The sequence below is a fragment of the Passer domesticus genome, chromosome 4 (genome assembly GCF_036417665.1).
Source record: "Passer domesticus isolate bPasDom1 chromosome 4, bPasDom1.hap1, whole genome shotgun sequence".
In the NCBI taxonomy this organism is placed as follows: Eukaryota; Metazoa; Chordata; class Aves; order Passeriformes; family Passeridae; genus Passer; species Passer domesticus.
This window is the reverse complement of record NC_087477.1, coordinates 74,029,023-74,036,762: the sequence shown is the minus strand read 5'-3', so window position 1 is coordinate 74,036,762 and position 7,740 is coordinate 74,029,023. Positions and strand designations below refer to the sequence as shown.

At 44.1% G+C, this 7,740-nt stretch overlaps 1 long non-coding RNA gene across 1 annotated transcript; it reads left to right on the top strand.

The window, feature by feature from the left end:
- Positions 1–788: 788 nt before the first annotated feature.
- Positions 789–5,478, top strand: LOC135299566 (uncharacterized). Its single transcript, XR_010361528.1, has 2 exons — positions 789–2,022; positions 3,504–5,478. It is a non-coding gene; the product is annotated as an uncharacterized LOC135299566 (long non-coding RNA).
- Positions 5,479–7,740: the final 2,262 nt, after the last annotated feature.

The following is a 7,740-nucleotide window of genomic DNA, read 5'->3' as shown; positions in this document are numbered from 1 at the left end:
GCCAGTGCCGCAGTGCCTTCCCTTCCCTTCCTTTCCCTTCCCTTCCCGGCAAAGTGTGCGGAGGGGAAAGCTCCGGGAGGGGAAAGCCGTGGAGCGGGAGGGAGCCCGGGGCTCTGCCCGCGGTGCCTGGGCTGCTCCGGTCCCGAAGCCCTGCCGAGCCCCCCCCGCCCCAGCCGGGGTCACCTGCGGGAATCCCTGGATGAACTCGGGGGTGGGGGACCCCCCTCCCCCCATAGGAACAGCGGGCTTGGATCAACTGGTTGACAGACTTCTGTCACGTTTGAAGCTTTTTTAATGAGCAAATGTGTTCCCTTCCAACCCCCCTTTCTGCCCCATCTACTCTGGTCAGCCTCAAGCGGGCGGCTGGGAGGGAGGGATGGGGCAGAGGGGCGGCTTCTCTCGCTGCCGGGGGGAAGGGGAGCTGCTGCCCAGCCCTGCCCCTCGCAGCAGCTTCCACTTCGCAACCTGGCTAACCCAGCGTTCCCGGCTGTTTTCCAGGGATGGAACCACGTCGTTCCCTTCTTTCTCTCGGTCACTGAAGAGGGGCCACCCCTTCGGTCAGCGCCGTGCGTGCTCACCGAGAGCACCCAGGGGGAGACCAGCAGACATTCAGGCCGACCTGGGTCCCCTTCCCAGGGGACAGGAGGAAGGAACACCCGCTGGCCTTCACGGTCAGTGGCAGTCCGGACAGGCCTGTGGGAGTCACCCCTGAGCCCCCCGGAGAGTGGCTGCTGTTTGTAGGTGGGAAAATAGGACTTTCTTTCGGGTCACCGCAGCCCCGGCCGTGCCACAAGATGTGTCATCCTGGGAGGGACACAGCCGGCTCGCCCCAGCCCCGTCGGTGGCAGCAAATCCCCCGCAGCACTGGGGATGTTCAAAGAAGATAAAAAGTAAAACCAAGCCAACAACACAAACACGCACACCCATCCCAGTGAAGGCGGTGGGCAAGGGCTAAAGACAAAGAGGGAGCCAGGTCAGAAAGACAATTGTCGTTTCTGATTTTGCCTTTGTGATTTCTTCACTTTCCATACAACATTCAGGTGTGCTGTTGGCAGCGGCGGTAAGTCCCACGTCATAACCTTCCTGAAATTTTTCCACCGGTCGGTACAATTCGAACACTCGTTCTTCTTTAAAGAGAAATAAAAGAAAATTTAAAAGTCATCCCCAAACTCGTGGAATTAAGGTTCTACCAGGATTTACACTTCCAAACAACCATCGGGCAGTATCCCGACACCAAAAGCCCCGCCGCAGGGAGTGCTAATTTTTCCTAAGGATACCTTCCCCATTTTAGGGAAAGCGGGCTAATAACTTAAGTTTGTGAAGTCACATGTAGCTTTAAATAGGCATCAACATTAACAATCACGAACCTCGCGATAATAGCTCTTAAATACCTCGCTAATAGCCCCCACGTGGAAAGAAATCCCCAAGTGTTATAAATTCAGTTTAACGACCAGAAAACCTCCTGGGCAGCGGTGAAATACGAAAACTCCTTTCTCTGAGTTCCCTGTCTTTGATTTATTTTTAACTAGGCGCTCATGGGAACGCGGCGCTGGAAAATCACGTCCAGATGTACCTAAAGAGGCGCTTTCTCTGCTGAAAACCTCTCTCCTAAGGGGAGTGAAGAAAAAAAAAAATCTTTAAAGTAGTTTGAAATTTGGTTTTGCCGTGGATCTAATCGTAAAAAGAAGGGGCAAAGCAGCGGCTGCGTTCGGTGCAGAGACGCTCAGCGAGGAGGGAGCGGCTCTGAAAATAGAGCGCAGGGGAGACGTGCTCCTCTAGGGCAGCCTGTACCGGGTGGAGGGGAGGCAGCTCAGAGCCCAGGGCTGTTCGCTGGTCTCCTTCGGTGCTTTGGGAGGATGCCCGGGTTTGCCCGGAGCCGGGCGGGCTGCGCGCAGGCGGTGCCGGCCCCTCCGCGCCGCAGCCCCTGCTCCTTCGGTGAAGTATCACAGATTTGGCTGTGAGAGTGGGTTTGCGGGAGGAGGCGAGATAAACGGCCCTGAGAAATGCAGGGGTTTTTCCCAGGTAAGAAATCTTTTGCCTAAGCCTCTGCAGGGACTTTTTAGTGCCTTGAAATGTTTGAAGGAAAACCATCTATTTCCGACAGCTTTCACGAAGGTTATTCGCTTTTTGTTTCGGTAATTTTGATTTTTTTCCTTTTTTTTTTTTTTTCTTTTGAGAATTACATCCAAGATAGAATCGGGAAAGGGAAACAAACATGGCTGTGCTTGCTGCTGGCTCTCATTTAATTTATTCCGTCTAATATTCCATATAATAACATGAAACAATGGACAGAATCATCCATCCCCTTTCAATTGTACAATAACGAATTATTCCGGTACAGTAATTTGGGGCAGGATGTACCTGTACAGATTTATTTTAAGTTTTTGTTTCCCGATGAGAGATTAACAAATCGCCTGAGCAGCCGGCCGTATGGAGAGCACAAAGCTGTCTGTCCTCGCCTCAGTATCGGGTATTACAATTCAAATCCAATCCTTTTCACCTCGTATTATTGGAAAAGGTTGTAGGGAGCTGGCCTTTGTTGCAGGAAATCCCATTTAAAAATTGCTTTATAGGCCATTTACTGCAATCCTCGACATTGATCTCATTACAACTCCCTCTCACCGCTGTTTATAAATCCTGGTATTTACCAGCCCTTGGCAGCCACGCCTGGTGGCATTGCTTGCTAGGATCTGTCACTGGGAGGAGGATAAGAAATGGAGGTTCCGTGCCACTTTCTGCATGGTTTTGTCTGGAGGAGACATTATTATTTACTGGAACAGTTGGCCAGAAGTAAATCTTGTACTGACACATCCAGTACAATCTCTTAAACCTCCAGGCTGTCTGTTTGCAGAGGACGTGGATTTCTGTGCCGGAGCCTTCTCACGCAATGGCCTAATTCAGCCAGGAGGGGAGAAACAACCCTCTAGGTGGTGGGTTAATTGTTGGATTTAATAGTCTGGAGAAAAATGAAAAAGCAAATTAATAGAATTAATCTCTGAACTGGTTCCAGAAGCTTTGAAGGGATGCTCTTCCAGAATGCATCTCTGGGCAGGACTGTGTGGCTATGAAGCTGATAAGTTGCAGCATCTTTGGGTACTAGCAACTATAGAGATAAAGGGAGGAGTTAGGCCTTAAAACTTGCTTTTGTCTTGAAATGGGAAGCTGCAAAACACATGCTGGCTGAAAATGAAACAAAATACAGTGATGAGTGCACTTTTTCTTTCTACCAGTTCTTTCTGTACTACCAGGTAAAGCCACAAATCAAAACCAGGCTGAATGTTCCTCTAAGACTCCTATTTTAATTTTTTTTTTTAAATGGCAGCTGGATCTAGAACTAAGGAAATATGTGGCTATATTTGAATTCTGAAATAGACAGCATTTTAATCCCATTTCTGAATCATTATAACAATAGGATTATCCCAATAGCTATGTTTTAAAAGTTTCTTTTAAATTCACGTGAGAACAGAATTGGTATTTAGAATAACGTTTGTTTTTCTCCCTAGGGAGTATCTGTACCTGATGCCTAAGTCATCAGTGGGATTTGCCTGTTGCAGTACTGTCAAGCTGGTTTGAGGTTAGCTGTCCTCAGAAGAAGCATGGAGTCTCAAGTTCCGCAGCCACTACCCTAGACAGAAAAAAAAGGAAAAAAACCCAAAAGATTCCTATCCCAGATTTGTGGGAAGAGCAACAAAACAAGCAAGCAGATGCTTCTACTTTCTATTTACAAGATTTCAGAAGAATGCCAGGCCTGACAATCCATACTGTATGTAGAATATCTCTAGGAGCTCCTTTATCATGGTGTATCCTGTCAGCTGATTCAGCTCAGTGAGTCATCAACAGTTAAACTATGCTCTTAAGTTCTGGAAGACAAATTTTCTTATTGGAATTGAAGCACAGCCACAGAGTGAGGGCTCTTGCACTCCTTGCTAACTAGGGGGTAGACTAGGTTGAGGAATTCTTGCTAAAATTTTCCATCATAAGAGGCTAATTAAAGCCAGAAAATGAAACGAGACTGGATCCAAGATCTTCTGAGTGTGAAATCTGTCATTGTGTTCTAGAGATTTTTCTCTCCATTTTCAATATGTCTGTTTCATTGCATTTCTTCTTCTCACACTTGTTTATTACACTGGTTTCAAGTTCGTGCTAATGAAGCTCCTTATCAGATTGATTGTTCCTCTATTATGATGAGTTTCTCTGGAGGCTGTCTGATGCATCCTCCTGCTCAAAATGCTCAGAACAAGTTGCTGAATAGTTAAATGAATTTTTCTGTATTTCAGTTTTTACCTACTGTGTCTTTTCACTGGACATCACTGTGTGCAGCTCCATCTTCTTCACTATCTTTTCTCACAGGAGTGTTTTTTACACATTATAAGATTTCCTGGAGCCTTCTCCAGGCTGAACAGTTCCAGATCTCTCGGCTTCTCAGAGGATCATCAAAATTGGAAAAAAACTTTAAGATCATCCAGTCCAACTGCCAGCCCAGCACTGCCCTTGTAACCCCTAAACCCCATCACCCACTGTCAGAACCAGAGGTCTCTTAAGAACCTTCAGGTGTAGTGACAGCTCTTTCAGCCCCTTAATTATCTTTGTGGCACTCACACCAATAAGGTCATGTCTCATCCTGGGGAGCCCAGACCCGGATCCAATGCTCCAGACATATCCTGCTATTGTTGGGCTGAAAGGAATGATCACCTCCCTTCACCTGCTGGCAAATTCAATTTTAGGATCATGCTTTGGCATGCTCAGAATCTCTGAATTCCTCCTAAGTCATCTGTTCTGGCTTCTTTTTTAATTTCTTCAGGAGCTCCTTATTCATCCATAGATGTCTCCCGTAGCTTTTGTTTAATTTTCCACATATTGAGTTGGACTGTTCTTAAGGTTGAAGGAGGCTGAAAATCAGCCAGCTCTCCTGGGACTCTTAATTCTTATTTCTTATTTTCCAAGAGCCGAGAAAAGTCCATGGGATTTTGACAAACAGGTACCTGAAACAGCCAGAGCCTGTGGGTTGTTATCCTGCCAGTTGTTCTTTTCCTTCCCATGAGGGCCTTCAACTCCACAATTTCATGGTTGCTGCAACCAAGACTGCCTTCAGCCCTCTCATCCATGAACAGCCCTTCTTCATTGGCAAGGATGAGATTCAGAAGGCTGTCTCCTTCCACCTGTCCCTTCAACAGGAGGGTGTCAAGAAGTTATCATTAATGCATCTTGAAAGCAGACAGGGTCCCTTGTACCCTGTTGTGTTGCCCTTTTGGCAGTTTTTGTAGTAGTTAAACCCAACTATGAGCACTTCATAATAATAAATTATTAAATGAAACTATTGTAAGAATAAATTATTAAAAAAACCTAAAGAGCAGAAATGTGGTCCTTATTCAAACTGATATTTTAAGTTTCAACTTGCCTAAGTGGAGATAATGAACTACTAAATGGAAATTAACATGTTTTCTGTGGTGAAAAATAGACACAATTCAAAGGAAAGCTGTACTTCCTACAAAATACCGTGTCCTGGGGAGACATGATACAGAATTGTTATATTAGAGAGGATTTTTCAGTTGGGGACCCTGTTGGGGGTATCTGGATTAAGACAGGAGAATCTGTGGAAATCTGTAGGTTCACCCTGCCTGCCAGGTTAGCCTTCATCCAGACAGGTGAGCTTCTTCCTCATTCCCCCTCAGTAGGATGGTGGTAAGAACTGAAATGAGAAAACGCGAGAAAACTTATGGGGTGAGATAAAGGCACTTCAATAAGTGCAATAAAAACTTTTTAAAAAAGCAAGTGCTTATATTTACATCACTTTCAGCAGAACAATACTGTGACACTCATCAAGCAACAGCTTCTTTGGAAAAACACTCAGCAGTTTTATTGCCAAGTGTGATATTACACGGTCTGGAGGATCTCTTTGTGGGTTGGCTCTCCATCTGTGTCCTCTCTCAAACCCCTGCTCACCTCCTCCTTGCCTCTTGAAGAGGCAGAGTTGAAAGGTAGGGAAGTCTTTATGCTGTGAATCTGATGGATGCTGTGCATTGGTCAGCAAAAGATAAAGCACTGGTGTGATATCAATGCTGTTTTGGGCACAAATACACAGCATCATATGGGCTGCTGTGAAGAAAATTATCTCCCCCTCAGCCAGACCCCAGTACAAGGCTTTACACTGTTTTCAGGGAGGAAAAAAAAAATAAAATTGAAAATCTGGTCTGATCATCATAGCTGTTTTTTGGTTTTTGGGTATTTTTTTAAGGAATATGATGACCTTTCTGAATGGTTTCTTCATTAAAAGTTCAGTGGCAGGTGAGAGTAATAATATCTGATAGGAAGAATAATATGGCTTGACTTCAGTAGCACCTTCTGGCCAGTTGGGAACCTGGGAAGTAGTGCTCACGGTGAGCAGAAGAAATCCTCCTCCTGGCACAGGATCCCTCCCTGGGCATTTGGGTGGGATGGGATGTCAGTGTCATGGATCATAGGAGAAGAGCCCAAGGCAGGTCAGTTTGGTAAGGTCTGACCTACTAATTTAAACACTTCTTTCTAGGCACAGTGAGTAAGAGTGGCTTTTGTCCTTACTTAAAGGCTTCATTTGGCTTAGTTAGCTGTCTCTAACATTAATTTGAAGCTTTGTTGTGTTTGCAGAGATCATCCCTCTCCCTCCGAGCTGCTGCTCTGCTCGGCTTTCTGTTCCCTGGGCAAATCCTCAGTTTCTTACAGTTCTTCACAGTATCTTTATGCACATAAAGAGTCTCACTGGAATCACACACAAAATATTTTATGAAGAGACTGGCTGTGAATTCACAGCTAGCAGCTAAATAGCCTCCATACCATTTAAAAACTCAGTGAGATTTATATTTCTGCACTGTTAGTATTGTTTTACATCCTCTGTTATCATAGATCACCTCTCAGCATTCAGAAACTGAATACTGTTGAATTTTGGAGTTACAAACTCAGTGTCATTACATGCCTCATATTATTGACATGATGGTGAAAGAGATCTGGTAATCTTGTGTTTAAATTGCAAGACAAATTATGTAAGTTTGCACCTTCATTTTGGAATATTTTACAAGAGAATAACTTTTTTTGGTAATAATTTTATCCAAATATTAAAAGAATTCTCAGACTGTAGATGAAGTTATACAATCCTTAAAAAGTGGTGGTTTTTTTCTTTGAAAATCAGCTCTGGTTTGTGCAAATCGGGGTATGAATACAAAGATTTGAGGACTATTCTTGTTGTTTGAGTTTTTTTGAAGGGAGATAGTATCCATTGATAACTTACGTTGAAGAGATTAAAATGTATTGGAAATGGCTTTTGCTTTTAATGAGGATATTTTATTAAAGTCTTGTTCAGTGGGATGAAGCAAGCAGAGCTAACGGAATAGCCTTCATTGAAAGATACTTTGATGGGTTTTTTTAATTTGGTATTTTTCAAAATACTTTAACATCTCTCCAAACACAGAATAAAAAGACAGTTTATTCCCTCAACAATTCAACATTTAAATAATTCCAAAATTCTCAGCAGAACCTGAAACCTCTGCAGCCTTTCAGCCTGCTGACTGGATGGTTGGGTTTTTCAGCAGTAATAAAGCTCTGGTGCAATGTGTGATGCCACAGGAGCCACTTCAGCTAATCAATAAGGTCATTCATTAAAAAAAAGCAACATTGCTTTTAGAAAAAATATTACAGAAACTTCACAGTTTCCATAAAACCATAAATCCACACTAAAAAAAAAGAAAAAACCAACTAAAATCCATCAAA